Source organism: Leucopleurus acutus, assembly GCF_964270905.1.
Source record: "Leucopleurus acutus genome assembly, chromosome: 1".
Taxonomy (NCBI): domain Eukaryota; kingdom Metazoa; phylum Chordata; class Mammalia; order Artiodactyla; family Delphinidae; genus Leucopleurus; species Leucopleurus acutus.
The window spans coordinates 5,654,117-5,669,646 of NC_139142.1; positions in this window are offsets into that span (position 1 = coordinate 5,654,117).

A 15,530-nucleotide genomic window follows, 5' to 3' on the forward strand; every position below is an offset into this window, starting at 1 on the left:
CTGCACGTCCAGAGGTTGTGCTCCGCAACGGGAGAGGCCACAACAGTGAGAGGGCCGTGTACCGCAAAAAAATACAAAAAAACCCCCCCAAAACCCCCACAAAACAATTAAGAAAATCGTAATAGGAACATACATATTGATAATTACCTTAAATGTAAATGGATTAAATGCTCCAACCAAAAGACATAAGCTGGCTGAATGGATACAAAAACAAGACCCGTATATATATGCTGTCTACAAGAGACCCACTTCAGTCCTAGGGACACATACAGACTGAAAGTGAGGGGATGGAAAAAGATATTCTATGCAAATGGAAATCAGGAGAAAGCTAGAGTACCAATTCTCACATCAGGCAAAATAGACTTTAAAATAAAGACTATTACAAGAGACACAGAAGGACACTACCTAATGATTAAGGGATCAATCCGAGAAGAAGATATAACAACTGTAAATATTTATGCATCCAACATAGGAGCATCCCAATACATAAGGCAAATGCTAACAGCCATGAAAGGGGAAATCGACAGTAACACAATAATAGTAGGGGACTGTAACACCCCAATTTCACAAATGGACAGATCAACCAAAATGAAAGAAAATAAGGAAACACAAGCTTTAAATGATACATTAAACAAGAGGGACTTAATTGATATTTATAGGACATTCCATCCAAAAGCAACAGAATACACTTTCTTTTCAAGTGCGCATGGAACATTCTCCAGGATAGGTCATATCTTGGGTCACAAATCAAGCCTTGGTAAATTTAAGAAAATTGAAATCATATCAAGGATCTTTTCTGACCACAATGCTATGAGACTAGATATCAATTACAGGAAAAAAACTCTAAAAAATACAAACACATGGAGGCTAAATGATACGCTACTAAATAACCAAGAGATCACTGAAGAAATCAAAGAGGAAATCAAGAAATACCTAGAAACAAATGACAATGAAAACACGACGACCCAAAACCTATGGGATGCAGCAAAGGCAGTTCTAAGAGGGAAGTTTATAGCAATACAATCCTACCTCAAGAAACAAGAAAAATCTGAAATAAACAACCTAACCTTATACCTAAAGCAATTAGAGAAAGAAGAACAGAAAAGTCCCAAAGTAACCAGAAGGAAAGAAATCATAAAAATCAGATCAGAAATAAATGAAAAAGAAATGAAGGAAACAACAGCAAAGATCAACAAAACTAAAAGCTGGTTCTTTGAGAAGATAAACAAAATTGATAAACCACTAGCCAGACTCATCAGGAAAAAAAGGGAGAAGACTTAAACCAACAAAACTAGAAATGACAAAGGAGAAGTAACAACTGACCCTGCAAAAATACAAAGAATCATGAGGGATTACTACAAGCAACTATATGCCAATAAAATGGACAACCTGGAAGATATGGACAAATTCTTAGAAAAGTGCAACCTTCTGAGACTGAATCAGGAAGAAAGAAAGTATAAACAGACGAGTACAAGCAGTGAAATTGAAACTGTGATTAAAATTCTTCCAACAAACAAATGCCCAGGACCGGATGGTTTCACAGGTGAATTCTATCAAACATTTAGAGAAGAACTAACACCTATCCTTATCAAACTCTTCCAAATTATAGCAGAGGGAGGAACACTCCCAAACTCATTCTACGAGGCCACCATCACCCTGGTACCAAAACCAGACAAAGGTGTTACAAAAAAAGAAAACTACAGGCCAATATCCCTGATGAAACAGAGATGAAAACATCCTCAACAGAATACTAGCAAACAGAATCTAGCAGCACATTAAAAGGATCATACATCATGATCAAGTGGTGTTTATCCCAGAAATGCAAGAGTTCTTCAATATATGCAAATCAATAAATGAGATACACCATATTAACAAATTGAAGGAAAAAAGCATATGATAATCTCAATCGATGCAGAAAAAGCTTTTAAGAAAATTCAACACCCATTTATGATAAAAAAACTCTCTAGAAAGTGGGCATAGAGGGCACTTAACTCAACAGGATAAAGGCCATATATGACAAACCCACAGCCAAGAACATTCTCGATGGTGAGAAACTGAAGCCATTTCCACTAAGATCAGGAAGAAGACAAGGTTGCCTACTCTCACCACTATTATTCAGCATAGTTTTGAAGTTTTAGCCACAGCAATCAGAGAAGAAAAATAAATAAAAGGAATCCAAATTGGGAAAGAAGAAGTAAAGGTGTCACTGTTTGCAGTTGACATGATACTACAGGTAGAGAATCCTAAATATGCTACCAGAAAACTACTAGAGCTAATCAATGAATTTGGTAAAGTAGCAGGGTACAAAATTAATGCACAGAAATCTCTTATATTCCTATACACTAATGATGAAAAATCTGAAGGAGAAATTAAGGAAACGTTCCCATTTAGCACTGCAACCTAGGAATAAACCTACCTAAGGAGACAAAAGACCTGTTTGAGGAACACTAGAAGACACGGATGAAAGAAATTTAAGATGATGCCAACAGATGGAGAGATATACCATGTTCTTGGATTGGAAGAATCAATATTGTGAAAATGACTCTACTGCCCAAAGCAATCTACAGATTCAATGCAATCCCTATCAAATTACCAATGGCATTTGCACAAAACTAGAAAAAATATTTCACAGTTTGTATGCAAACACAAAAGACCCCAAAGAGCCTAAACAATCTTGAGAAAGAAAAACGGAGCTGGAAGAATCAGGCTCCCTGAATTCAGACTATACTATAAAGCTACAGTAATCAAGACAATATAGTACTGGCACAAAAACAGAAACATAGATCAATAGAACAGGATAGAAAGCCCAGAGATAAACCCACACACATATGGTTACCTTATCTTTGATAAGGAGGAAAGAATATACAATGGAGAAAAGACAGCCTCTTCAATAAGTGGTGCTGGGAAAACTGGACAGCTACATATAAAAGAATGAAATTCGAACACTCCCTAACACCATACACAAAAATAAACTCAAAATGGATTAAAGACCTAAATGTAAGGCCAGACACCATCAAACTCTTAGAGGAAAACATAGGCAGAACACTCTATGACATAAATCACAGCAAGATCCTTTTTGACCCACCTCCTAGAGAAATGAAACCATAAACAAGACAAAAAGACAACCCTGAGAATGGGAGAAAATATTTGCAAACGATTCAACAGATAAAGAATTAATCTCCAAAATATACAACAGCTCAGGCAGCTCAATATCAAAAAAACAAATAACCCAATCCAGAAATGACCAGAAGACCTAAATAGACATTTCTCCAAAGAAGATATAAGATTGCCAACAAACACATGAAAGGGTGCTCAACATCACTAATCATTAGAGAAATTCAAATCAAAACTACAATGAGGTATCACCTCACACTGGTCAGAATGGCCATCATCAAAAAATCTACAAATAATAAATGCTGGAGAGGGTGTGGAGAAAAGGGAGCCCTCTTGCATTGTTGGTGGGAATGTAAATTGATACAGCCACTATGGAGAACAGTATGGAGGTTCCTCAGAAAACTAAAAATAGAACTACCATATCACCCAGCAATCCTGCTACTTGGCACATACCCTGAGAAAACCATAATTCAAAAAGAGTCATGTACCACAATGTTCATTGCAGCAATATTTACAATAGCCAGGACATGGAAGCAACCTAAGTGTCCATAGACAGACGAATGGATAAAGATATGGCACATATATGCAATGGAATATTACTCAGCCAGAAACAAAACTGAGTTATTTGTAGTGAGGTGGATGGACCTAGAGTCTGTCATAGAGAGTGAAGTAAGTCAGAAAGAGGAAAACAAATACCGTATGCTAACACATACATATGGAATAAAAAAAAATCGTTCTGAAAAACCTAGGGACAGGACAGGAATAAAGACACAGGGATAGAGAATGGACATGAGGACATGGGGATGGGGAAGGGTAAGCTGGGAAGAAGTGAGGGAGTGGCATGGACATATATACACTACCAAATGTAAAATAGATAGCTAGTGGGAAGCAGTTTTGTGCTTTGTGACCACCTAGAGGGGTGGGATAGGGAGGGTGGGAGGGAGATGCAAGAAGGAGAGGGTATTGGGATATATGTATACGTATAGCTGATTCAGTTTGTTATACAGCAGCAACTAACACAAAAGTGTAAAGCAATTACATTCCAGTAAAGATTTAAAAAAACCCATAATGGGTGGATGGATAAATTAGGAGTTTCGGATTTACAGATACATACTACTACATGTAAAATAGATAACCAACAAGGACCTACTGTATAGCACAGGGAACTAGACTCAATATTTTGTAATAACCTATAAGGGAAAGAATCTGAAAAAGAATATATAGTGTATATATATATATGTGTGTGTGTGTGTGTGTGTGTGTGTGTGTGTGTGTGTGTGTGTGTGTGTGTGTGTGTGTGTATAACTGAATCACTGTGCTGTACACCTGAAAACTAACACGATATTGTAAATCAACTATACTTCAATTAAAAAAAAGTAACATTGGCCGTGGCACACAACACTCTGTAACTACTTCATTGTCGTGATGATTGCTCTAGTTCCATGGAATAACAGGACATCAGAATTTGAGGGAACCTTGGAAATCCCTAGCCCAGTTGACCTTAACCATTTCATGTCTTGGACCCTCCGACAGGTGACTGACGCCTGGCACCTTTTCTCAGAATACTCTTCTGCCTGCATAAAATAAAATACATGAGATGACAAAGGAAACCCATTATTTTGAAAATTATCAAATATTAAAAACAGATTTGTGATGTAGGAGTGCACATGCTTCCTCATTAATGCATTAAATAACAAGCCCGAACAGAGGGTCTAATAGCCACCATAATTTCAGCGTAGCAAGGAGTGTTAATGGTATTTTGAATTTTCTGCAAAAATGACAGTGGAAAAGGAAAGTATCTGGGATTCCTGTTGGTAACCAAGTCACAGGCACTGCAAACACTGTGCTGATATCACACTGTCCCTGTCCCGACAGAGGGGCTCCGCTCAGTTAGAGGTTAGTGATAATAAATATACAATTTTATTTTCTCAACCAGGTCTGTAGGCCTGTCCCCAGGCCCTTGCCTCCCCAGTGAGACGCCTTCCTTGGTCCAACCCTCTCTATCTGCCCAGGACGACATGGAGGTGGAGAGGCAAGTTGTTATTCCGAAGCTATACAAAATTTGAACCCAGAGCCCGGTGTCCTACATCCCAGGTCACCCTCCATCCTTCAGAGATAAAATGTATAAAAATTTAGCACAGAGCCTGGCCTAGGGGTGTCTCATCATTAAAGGATGACTATGATTTGTTGGTGCTGGGACAGGCCAAAGCCGGGATTCCAATGCGTGTGCACAAACACACTGGCTCACCCACACACACTAAGCCCTGCCTGATTCCATGGCTCAGGGCTCAGCTCAGGGAGCTCCCCGGAACCCACAGCCCTGCCAGGCCCTGGCCCAGAACGTGGGCGGCCCCCACCCCCCGCCCCGCTGCATCAGCGGTCAGCAGGCCCCGTCCACCCCAGGCTGGCAGGCTGGCAGTCAGCGGTTGCCCACCGAGCACCGGGCCCTGCCCGCATTAACTTCCTGCTGGGATAATTCTTCTCCAGGCTTTTTTTCCCGGCCACCAAGTGCGCCTGCCACCACACTGCTGTTTTTCATCTTGTTAATTGAGTCATTTATTTTGTTAAAAGGTGAAACTTTATCAGGGTTTATGTGCCAAGTGCAAGAAGGTGTATTTAATGATACATCAAGTGGCCACAGCTTCAGATGCCGCCTTATCTGGATGCAGCTCGGAGGGAGGGCGGGATGGAGCCCATCCCTCGCAGTTAAATTATGCTCATTTTACAAACAGCCACGAGTTAAATCCCGGGTAACCTTGGCCTCAGGGTGTGCCCAGAAATACACACAATGGCTGGGGGCTTGAGAACAGGATCCATGCCCTATTCATTCTGTCCCCAGAGCATCCTTGTGGTTCCATCCGGCTCTCCTGGATGCTCAGGCCTGAACCCTGGGCATCTCCCTTTTCTCCTGGTTCCCTGGCCCCACAGGACCCAGTGCCCAGCAACTCTCAGGCAAGCAAACAGTCAGCTCCGCCCATTCCTGCCCGGTTCCACCCACCCCCACTCCCGACATCTGGCATCCGTCTTGTGTCCTGAATCCCCCAGAGGACCTTCCAAACTCCAGAACTCAGCTGGCCTTCCCCCGCCAAGAACTTCAGTGCCCTCTTTCCCTTAAAACCTGGAGGTAAAGTCAGAGCTCCCTGGACCGCTGTCTGAAGCCTTCCCAATCTGGCGCCACCTCCGTTCAGCCTCAGCCTCCACCAGCCGCACCCTCTCTACCTGCATGGCAACCAGGCTCTGTGCTGCTTTAGAAGTCCGTGCCTTGAAATAAAGTCCTCCACAACCCCATCCTCTGCATCTCTCTTCACGCTAAGGTAGTGTTTCTCAACCCAATAGAATCACTCCGTGAGCTTTTTTTTTTTTTAACGTTACATATATTTTATTTATTTTAACCTCTTTATTGGAGTAAAATTGTTTACAATGTTGTGTTAGTTTCTGGTATATAACAAAGTGAATCAGCTATACATATACATATATCCCCATATCTCCGCCCTCTTGTGTCTCCCTCTCACCCTCCCTATGCCCCCCCTCTAGGTGGACACAAAGCACTGAGCTGATCTCCCTGTACTATGCGGCTGCTTCCCACCAGTTATTTTACATTTGGTAGTGTATATATGTCCATGCCACTCTCTCACTTCGTCCCAGCTTACCCTTCCCCCTCCCCGTGTCCTCAAGTCCATTCTCTACATCTGCGTCCTACCCCTAGGTTCATCAGAACCATTTTTTTTTTATTCCATATATATGTGTTAGCATGTAGTATTTCTTTTTCTCTCTCTGACTTACTTCACTCTGTATGACAGACTCTAGGTCCATCCACCTCACTACAAATAACTCAATTTCGTTTCTTTTTATGGCTGAGTAATATTCCATTGTACATAAGTGCCACATCTTTATCCATTCATCTGTCTATGGACACTTAGGTTGCTTCCATGTCCTGGCTATTGTAAATAGTACTGCAATGAACATTGTGGTACATGATTCTTTTTGAATTATGGTTTTCTCAGGGTATATACCCAGTAGTGGGATTCCTGGGTCGTATGGTAGTTTTACTTTTAGTTTTTTAAGGAACCTCCATACTGTTCTCCATAGTGGCTGTATCAATTTACATTCCCACCAACAGTGTAAGAGGGTTCCCTTTTCTCCATACCCTCTCCAGCATTTATTGTTTGTAGATTTTTTGATGATGGCCATTCTGACCGGTGTGAGGTGATACCTCATTGTAGTTTTGATTTGCATTTCTCTAATGATTAGTGATGTTGAGCATCCTTTCATGTGTTTGTTGGCAATCTGTATATCTTCTTTGAAGAAATGTCTATTAAGGTCTTCTGCCCATTTTTGATTGGGTTCTTTTTTTGATATTGAGCTGCATGAGCTGTGGTATATTTTGGAGATTAATCCTTTGTCCATTGAATCATTTGCAAATATTTTCTCCCATTCTGAGGGTTGTCTTGTTTATGGTTTCCTTTGCTGTGCAAGAGCTTTTAAGTTTCATTAGGTCCCATTTGTTTATTTTTGTTTTTATTACCCTTCTCTAGGAGGTGGGTCAAAGAGGATCTTGCTGTGATTTATGTCATAGAGTGTTCTGCCTATGTTTTCCTCTAAGAGTTTTATAGTGTCTGGCCTTACATTTAGGTCTTTAATCCATTTTGAGTTTATTTTTGTGTATGGTGTTAGGGAGTGTTCGAATTTCATTCTTTTATATGTAGCTGTCCAGTTTTCCCAGCACCACTTATTGAAGAGGCTGTCTTTTCTCCATTGTATATTCTTTCCTCCTTATCAAAGATAAGGTGACCATATGTGTGTGGGTTTATCTCTGGGCTTTCTATCCTGTTCTATTGATCTATATTTCTGTTTTTGTGCCAGTACTATATTGTCTTGATTACTGTAGCTTTGTAGTATAGTCTGAAGTCAGGGAGCCTGATTCCTCTAGCTCCATTTTTCTTTCTCAAGGTTGCTTTTGCTCTTCGGGGTCTTTTGTGTTTCCATACAAATTGTGAACTTTTTTGCTCTAGTTCTGTGAAAAATGCCATTGGTAGTTTGATAGGGATTGCATTGAATCTGTAGATTGCTCTGGGTAGTATAGTTATTTTCACAATGTTGATTCTTCCAATCCAAGCAAATGGTATATCTCTCCATCTCTTTGTATCATCTTTAATTTCTTTCATCAGTGTCTTGTAGTTTTCTGCATATAGGTCTTTTGTCTACTTAGGTAGGTTTATTCCTAGATATTTAATTATTTTTGTTGCAATGGTAAATGGGAGTGTTTCCTTAATTTCTCTTTCAGATTTTTCATCATTAGTATATAGGAATGCAAGAGATTTCTGTGCATTAATTTTGTATCCTGCAACTTTACCAAATTCATTGATTAGCTCTAGTAGTTTTCTGGTAGCATCTTTAGGTTTCTCTACGTATAGTATCATGTCATCTGCAAACAGTGACAGCTTTACTTCTTCTTTCCCGATTTGGATTCTTTTTATTTCTTTTTCATCTCTGATTGCTCTGCCTAAAACTTCCAAAACTATGTTGAATAATAGTGGTGAGAGTGGACAACCTTGCCTTTTTCCTGATCTTAGTGGAAATGGTTTCAGTCTTCCACCATTGAGAACGATGCTGGCTGTGAGTTTGTCATATAGGGCCTTTATTATGTTGAGGTAGGTTCCCTCTATGTCTACTTTCTGGAGAGTTTTTATCATAAATGGGTGTTGAATTTTGTCAAAAGCTTTTTCTGCATCTATTGTGATTATCATATGGTTTTTATCCTTCGGTTTGTTAATATGGTGTATCGCATTGATTGATTTGAGTATATTGAAGAATGCTTGCATTCCTGGAATAAACCCAACTTGATCATGGTGTATGATGCTTTTAATGTGCTGCTGGATTCTGTTTGCTGGTATTTTGTTGAGGATTTTTGCATCTCTGCTCATCAGTGATATTGACCTGTAGTTTTCTCTTGTAGTTTTCTGTTTTTGGTAACATCTTTGTCTGGTTTTGGTATCAGGGTGATGGTGGCCTCATAGAATGAGTTTGGGAGTGTTCCTCCCTCTGCTATAATTTGGAAGAGTTTGAGAAGGATAGGTGTTAGCTCTTCTCTAAATGTTTGACCAATTTCGCCTGTGAAGCCATCTGGTCCTGGGCATTTGTTTGTTGGAAGAATTTTCATCACAGTTTCAATTTCTGTGCTTATGATTGGACTGTTTATACTTTTTTTCTTCCCGGTTCAGTGTAAAAGGTTGCGCTTTTCTAAGAATTTGTCCATTTCTTCCAGGTCGTCCATTTTATTGGCATATAGTTGCTTGTAGTAATCCCTCATGATTCTTTGTATTTTTGCAGGGTCAGTTGTAACTTATCCTTTTTCATTTCTAATTTTGTGGATTTGAGTCTTCTCCCTTTTTTTCCTGATGAGTCTGGCTCGTGGTTTATCAATTTTGTTTATCTTCTGGAAGAACCAGCTTTTGGTTTTATTGACCTTTGCTGTTGTTTCCTTAATTTCTTTTTCATTCATTTCTGATCTGATTTTTATGATTTCTTTCCTTCTGGTGACTTTGGGGTTTTTTTTTTGTTGTTGTTCTTCTTTCTCTAATTGCTTTAGGTGTAAGGTTAGGTTGTTTATTTGAGATTTTTCTTGTTTCTTGAGGTAGGATTGTATTGCTATAAACTTCCCTCCTAGAACTGCTTTTGTTGCATCCCACAGGTTTTGGGTCATCGTGTTTTCATTGTCATTTGTTTCTAGGTATTTCTTGATTTCCTCTTTGATTTCTTCAGTGATCTCTTGGTTATTTAGTAGTGTATTGTTTAGCCTCCATGTGTTTGTATTTTTTAGAGTTTTTTTCCTGTAATTGATATCTAGTCTCATAGCGTTGTGGTCAGAAAAGATCCTGATACAATTTCAATTTTCTTAAGTTTACCAAGGCTTGATTTGTGACCCAAGATATGACCTATCCTGGAAAATGTTCCATGCGCACTTGAAAAGAAAGTGTATTCTGTTGCTTTTGGATGAAATATCCTATAAATATCAAGTCCCTCTTGTTTAATGTATCATTTAAAGCTTGTGTTTCCTTATTTTCTTTCATTTTGGTTGATCTGACCATTGGTGAAAATGGAGTGTTAAAGTCCCCTACTATTATTGTGTTACTATCGATTTCCCCTTTCATGACTGTTAGCATTTGTCTTATGTATTGGGGTGCTGCTATGTTGGGTGCATAAATATTTACAGTTCTTATGTCTTCTTCTTGGATTGATCCCTTGATCATTATGTAGTGTCCTTCTTTGTGTCTTGTAATAGTCTTTATTTTAAAGTCTATTTTGCCTGATGTGAGAATTGGTACTCTAGCTTTCTCCTGATATCCATTTGCATGGAGTATCTTTCTCCATCCCCTCACTTTCAGTCTGTATGTGTCCCTAGGTCTGAAGTGGGTCTCTTGTAGACAGCATATATATACGGGTCTTGTTTTTGTATCCATTCAGCCAGTTTATGTCTTTTGGTTGGAGCATTTAATCCATTTACATTTAAGGTAATTATCGATATGTATGTTCCTATTACCATTTTCTTAATTGTTTTGGGTTTGTTTTTGCAGATCTTTTCCTTCTTTTGTGTTTCCTGCCTAGAGAAGTTCCTTTAGCATTTGTTGTAAAGCTTGTTTGGTGGTGCTGAATTCTCTTAGCTTTTGCTTTTCTGTAAAGGTTTTAATTTATTGGTCAAATCTGAATGAGATCCTTGCTGGGTCGTGTAATCTTGGTTGTAGGTTTTTCCCTTTTATCACTTTAAATATGTCTTGCCACTCCCTTCTGGCTTGCAGAGTTTCTGCTGAAAGATCAGCTGTTAACCTTATGAGGATTCCCTTGTATGGTATTTGTTGCTTTTCCCTTGCTGCTTTTAGAATTTTTTCTTTGTATTTAATTCTTGATAGTTTGATTAATATGTGTCTTGGCATGGTTCTCCTTGGATTTATCTTGTATGGGACTCTCTGTTCTTCCTGGACTTGATTGACTATTTCCTTTCCCATGTTAGGGAAGTTTTCAACTATAATCTCTTCAAATATTTTCTCAGTCCCTTTCTTTTCCCCTTCTTCTTCTGGGACCATGTATAATTTGAATATTGGTGCATTTAATGTTGTCCCAGAGGTCTCTGAGAGTGTCCTCAATTCTTTTCATTCTGTTTTCTTTATTCTGCTCTGCAGTAGTTGTTTCCACTATTTTATCTTCCAGGTCACTTATCCATTCTTCTGCCCCTGTTATTCTGCTATTGGTTCCTTCTAGAGAATTTTTAATTTCATTTTCTGTGTTGTTCATCATTGTTTGTTTGCTCTTTAGTTCTTCTAGGTCCTTGTTAAACGTTTCTTGTATTTTCTCCATTCTGTTTCCAAGATTTTGTATCATGTTTACTATCATTACTCTGAATTCTTTTTCAGGTCGACTGCTTATTCCCCTTCATTTGTTTGGTCTGGTGGGTTTCACCTTGCTCCTTCATCTGCTGCGTATTTCTGTCTTCCCAGTTTGCTTAACTTACTGTGTTTGGGGCCTCCTTTTCACAGGCTGCAGTTTTGTAGTTCCCGTTGTTTTTGGTGTCTTCCCCCAGTGGGTAAGGTTGGTCCAATGGCTTGTGTAGGCTTCCTGATGGAGGGGAGTGGTGCCTGTGTTCTGGTGGGTGGGTCTGGATCTTGTCTTTCTGGTGGCAGGGCCACCTCCAGTGGTGTGTTCTGGGGTGTCTGTGAGCGTAGTATGATTTTAGGCAGCCTCTCTGCTAACGGATGGGGTTGTGTTCCTGTCTTGCTAGTTGTTTGGCATCAGGCATCCAGCACTGGAGCTTGCTGGTCATTGAGTGGTGTGCATCTTTGTCTTAGCATTGAGACGGAGATCTCTGGGAGAGCTCTCGCCGATTGATGTTACGTGGGGCCAGGAGGTGTCTGGTGGTCCAGTGTCCTGAACTTGGCTCTCCCACCTCAGAGGCTCAGGCCTGATACCGGCCCTAGCACTAAGACCATGTCAGCCACATGGCTGGAGTGCCTTCAGAGTTGGAGAAGCTGGCCTGCAGTGGCTCTCTTTCTGCACTGCACATTAGAATCACCTGCTTCTTCCTTGTTTTGCCCGAAAGGCAGTGTTCCACAGAGAAAAGCAATAGCCTTGAAAATAGTCACAGTTCTGAGATGGATGTTTTTTCCCTTTGTGCTTAGTTGGGTTTCACTTGCTCACAGGGAACCACATGCAGGGGCCTCGCACCCGGCTTTTCTGAGCAGAGTTCCTAGTGTGGAATGGCTGCCACCAACACCTCAGCCCAGGCAGGCCGTGTGCAGAAGTGTGCCAAACGACACTGCAGTCCAAGATGGCATCCGGGAGCTGTGTGCAGAGAGGCTTCACATGACAGGACAATTCAAGATGGCAGCCGGGGGCCATGTCTGTTATTTTTTTTTATTTTATTATTATTTTTTGTGGTATGTGGGCCTCTCACTGTTGTGGCCTCTCCCGTTGCGGAGCACAGGCTCCGGACACGCAGGCCAAGCGGCCATGGCTCACGGGCCCAGCCGCTCCGCGGCATGTGGGATCCTCCCGGACCGGGGCACGAACCCGTGTCCCCTGCATCGGCAGGCGGACTCTCAACCACTGCGCCACCAGGGAAGCCCTATTATGTTTTAAATTGAGGTAAAACTGTGCATTTAAGATCTTCAATGCCTTTAGGGTACAGGTTGATGAATTTTGACAAATGTATATGTTCCTGCAAACAATACTCCAATTACGATATAGAGCATTGCCACACCCTATAACGTCCCCTGTGGTCCCTTATTAATTTACCCCCTCCCTCCTACTCCTCCCAAGCCAGAGGTCACCACTAATCTGTACTCTTTCACCATAGATTAGTTGTTCTCCTAGAGTTTCAAATAGATGGACTCATACTGTTTGCTCTTTTGCATCTCATTTCTTTCATTCAGCACATGCCTGGGAGACTCACCCACACTGTCTCAGGAATCCATTTGTTTGTATTGCTGAACAGGATTCTATCATATGAACTACAGCCCTTGTATGAGTTATTCCCTGGTTTCTTCATTCATTCTCTTATTGATGAATATTTAAATTATTTACATATATATGTAGTTATTATTTATATATATATATTTATATATGTAGTTATCTTAATAGGAAAGGGCCAACCTATTTTCCAAAATAGTTGTGCGATTTTGCATTTCCCACCAGCAGCGTATGAAAGTTTCATTGGTTTCACAGTCTTGCCAACATTTGGCTTTGTTAGTCTTTGTCATCTTAAGGCAATTAAAAATTTTTACAGGCATTGTTTTATTGGCTTCTCAGGTGGGTATGTAATCTTCCCATCCCTACGCTGTGGATGAGGAGACGGCTCAGGGAGGAGGTAACTCACTTGCATGATGGTGGGGCCATGATTTGAAGGCAGGCTGTCAAGTGTGGGGAAGGTGGACCACATGCCCCAGGTCTGAGCCCATCTACAAATGTGACTCATTGTCCAGGACCCTCTGCTGTGATGTGGGGACATCCAGTCCAGAGGACACTTCATCCATTGCTTTTGCTCTGGGAGTGGTTTAGTTTGATTCTTGACTCTCAAGGCGTGGACACTGACCAAGAGGGACACGAGGGAAGGAACTAACACACGTTCAACAATGACCGTGATCCAGGTAACATGCAATGTGCTGCCACGGCTTTCAGATAGTGCTGTCCCCACTTTACAGATGAGCAAACTGAGGCTTGTCCTTAAGCTAACACTTGAATAGGCAGTGAAACCGGACACTGCATGTTCAGGGTTAGTGGGTGACATAAATGGGGAAAGTCATCCTTAGATCTTGGAGGGAGGCTTCTGAGCTGGTGCCCTTGGGCAGGCTTCAAAGAGGCGGGAGATCTGAGAAGGGAGTGACAAGCTGGGAGCACATCATACAGGGCTGAGTGTAGAGCAGATGCAAGAGGATGGGGGTGGGTCCAGATGGCACAGGAAAGAGAATTTTGTCAGAGTGGAAGGGTGGGAGGATCCTGGGGTTGGGGAGGCTGGAAAATAGAGACAGATATCAGATTCTAAACATCATCTATGGATTTGAACCCTCTTTAATGTTGAGGGAGATGAGATGTGAGTAATAAAGGAAAATTCCAGTTTGGGTCCCTCTAAATGGGACACAGTTCTGAGACTGGACCACAGCTTTTTAAGTGAAGTGACACTTGCTATATTTTACCTTTTGTTTTTAAATGGATCATGCTATCACAGCTGTTTATTTTCTGTCCCCTCCAAAGAACTATATATCATAAATATTTCCAAATCCTGAGTCTTCTATATCTTTTTTCAAACTATCCTTTTGCTTGAATATACTATGTAGTATTTATATCTGATTTACAACTGTTTGACCTTTGGGTGATTTCAGCGTTTTGCTCTAATTAATAACACCCCATTAAACATTCTTGTAGATAAATCTTTTTCTATTTCATTAGTTTCTTCAGATACAGTATTTGAGAGTGGGAACATAACTTTTCAGCTTCTTGATAGTGCTAAATTCACCTCAGGAGGGGAAGGACCAAATTATGCTTTCATTAACAGTTTTGGGGACCTCCCTGTCACTGCTCACTGGCCAATGCTATAATTTTTTTTTAAATAAAAAAAGTTAAATTTAAAAATATTTTGCTCAGTTGATAAGAAAAAAGAGAACGTTGTTGTTTCACTTTGCTTTTTTTTTTTTTTTTTTTTTTTTGCGGTACGCGGGCTTCTCACTGTTGTGGCCTCCCCCGTTGCGGAGCCCAGGCTCTGGACATGCAGGCTCAGCGGCCATGGCTCACGGGCCCAGCTGCTCCGTGGCATGTGGGATCTTCCTGGACCGGGGCACGAACCCGTGTCCCCTGCATCGGCAGGCAGACTCTCAACCACTGCGCCACCAGGGAAGCCCCTCACTTTGCATTTTTTTGATTGATGAGGAAGCCTGACAGTTTTCAATAATCTTGGAATTTGTGTATCTTTTCTTTTTTGGGGAGTTCCTCATTCACCTCTGGGTCCAGTCTGGCTGTGGGAACTCTACCTTGCTCTGTGCCTGCCCTGATGGTCAGGCTGTAGTCCCTGGACACAGACCATGAACACTCGGCAGGAAAAAGCCATGATGCCGTGGTCTTCAGGCAGGGCACAGCCATAACTCAGAGGTGTAGACTGGCATTTTGATGTCCTTGTTCTAGCCTCCTGACCCATGGCTGGGTTCCCGTTAACAACAGCAGGCTGTTGATGGGCTCAAACCTGCATCTTTGTTTGTGTTTCTAGCAGCCAGGAGCTCACTCCCTCCCAGGGCTGGCTGTTGCATTTCAGGCCAGTCTATTTACTGGGAGCTTTGAGGTTGTGACATAACACGCACTCCCTGACTGTTGGCATTTTCCTGAAAGTAAACAAGAAGTCGGATGAAGATGGTTTCTTTGGGAGGTGACCCCAGGAA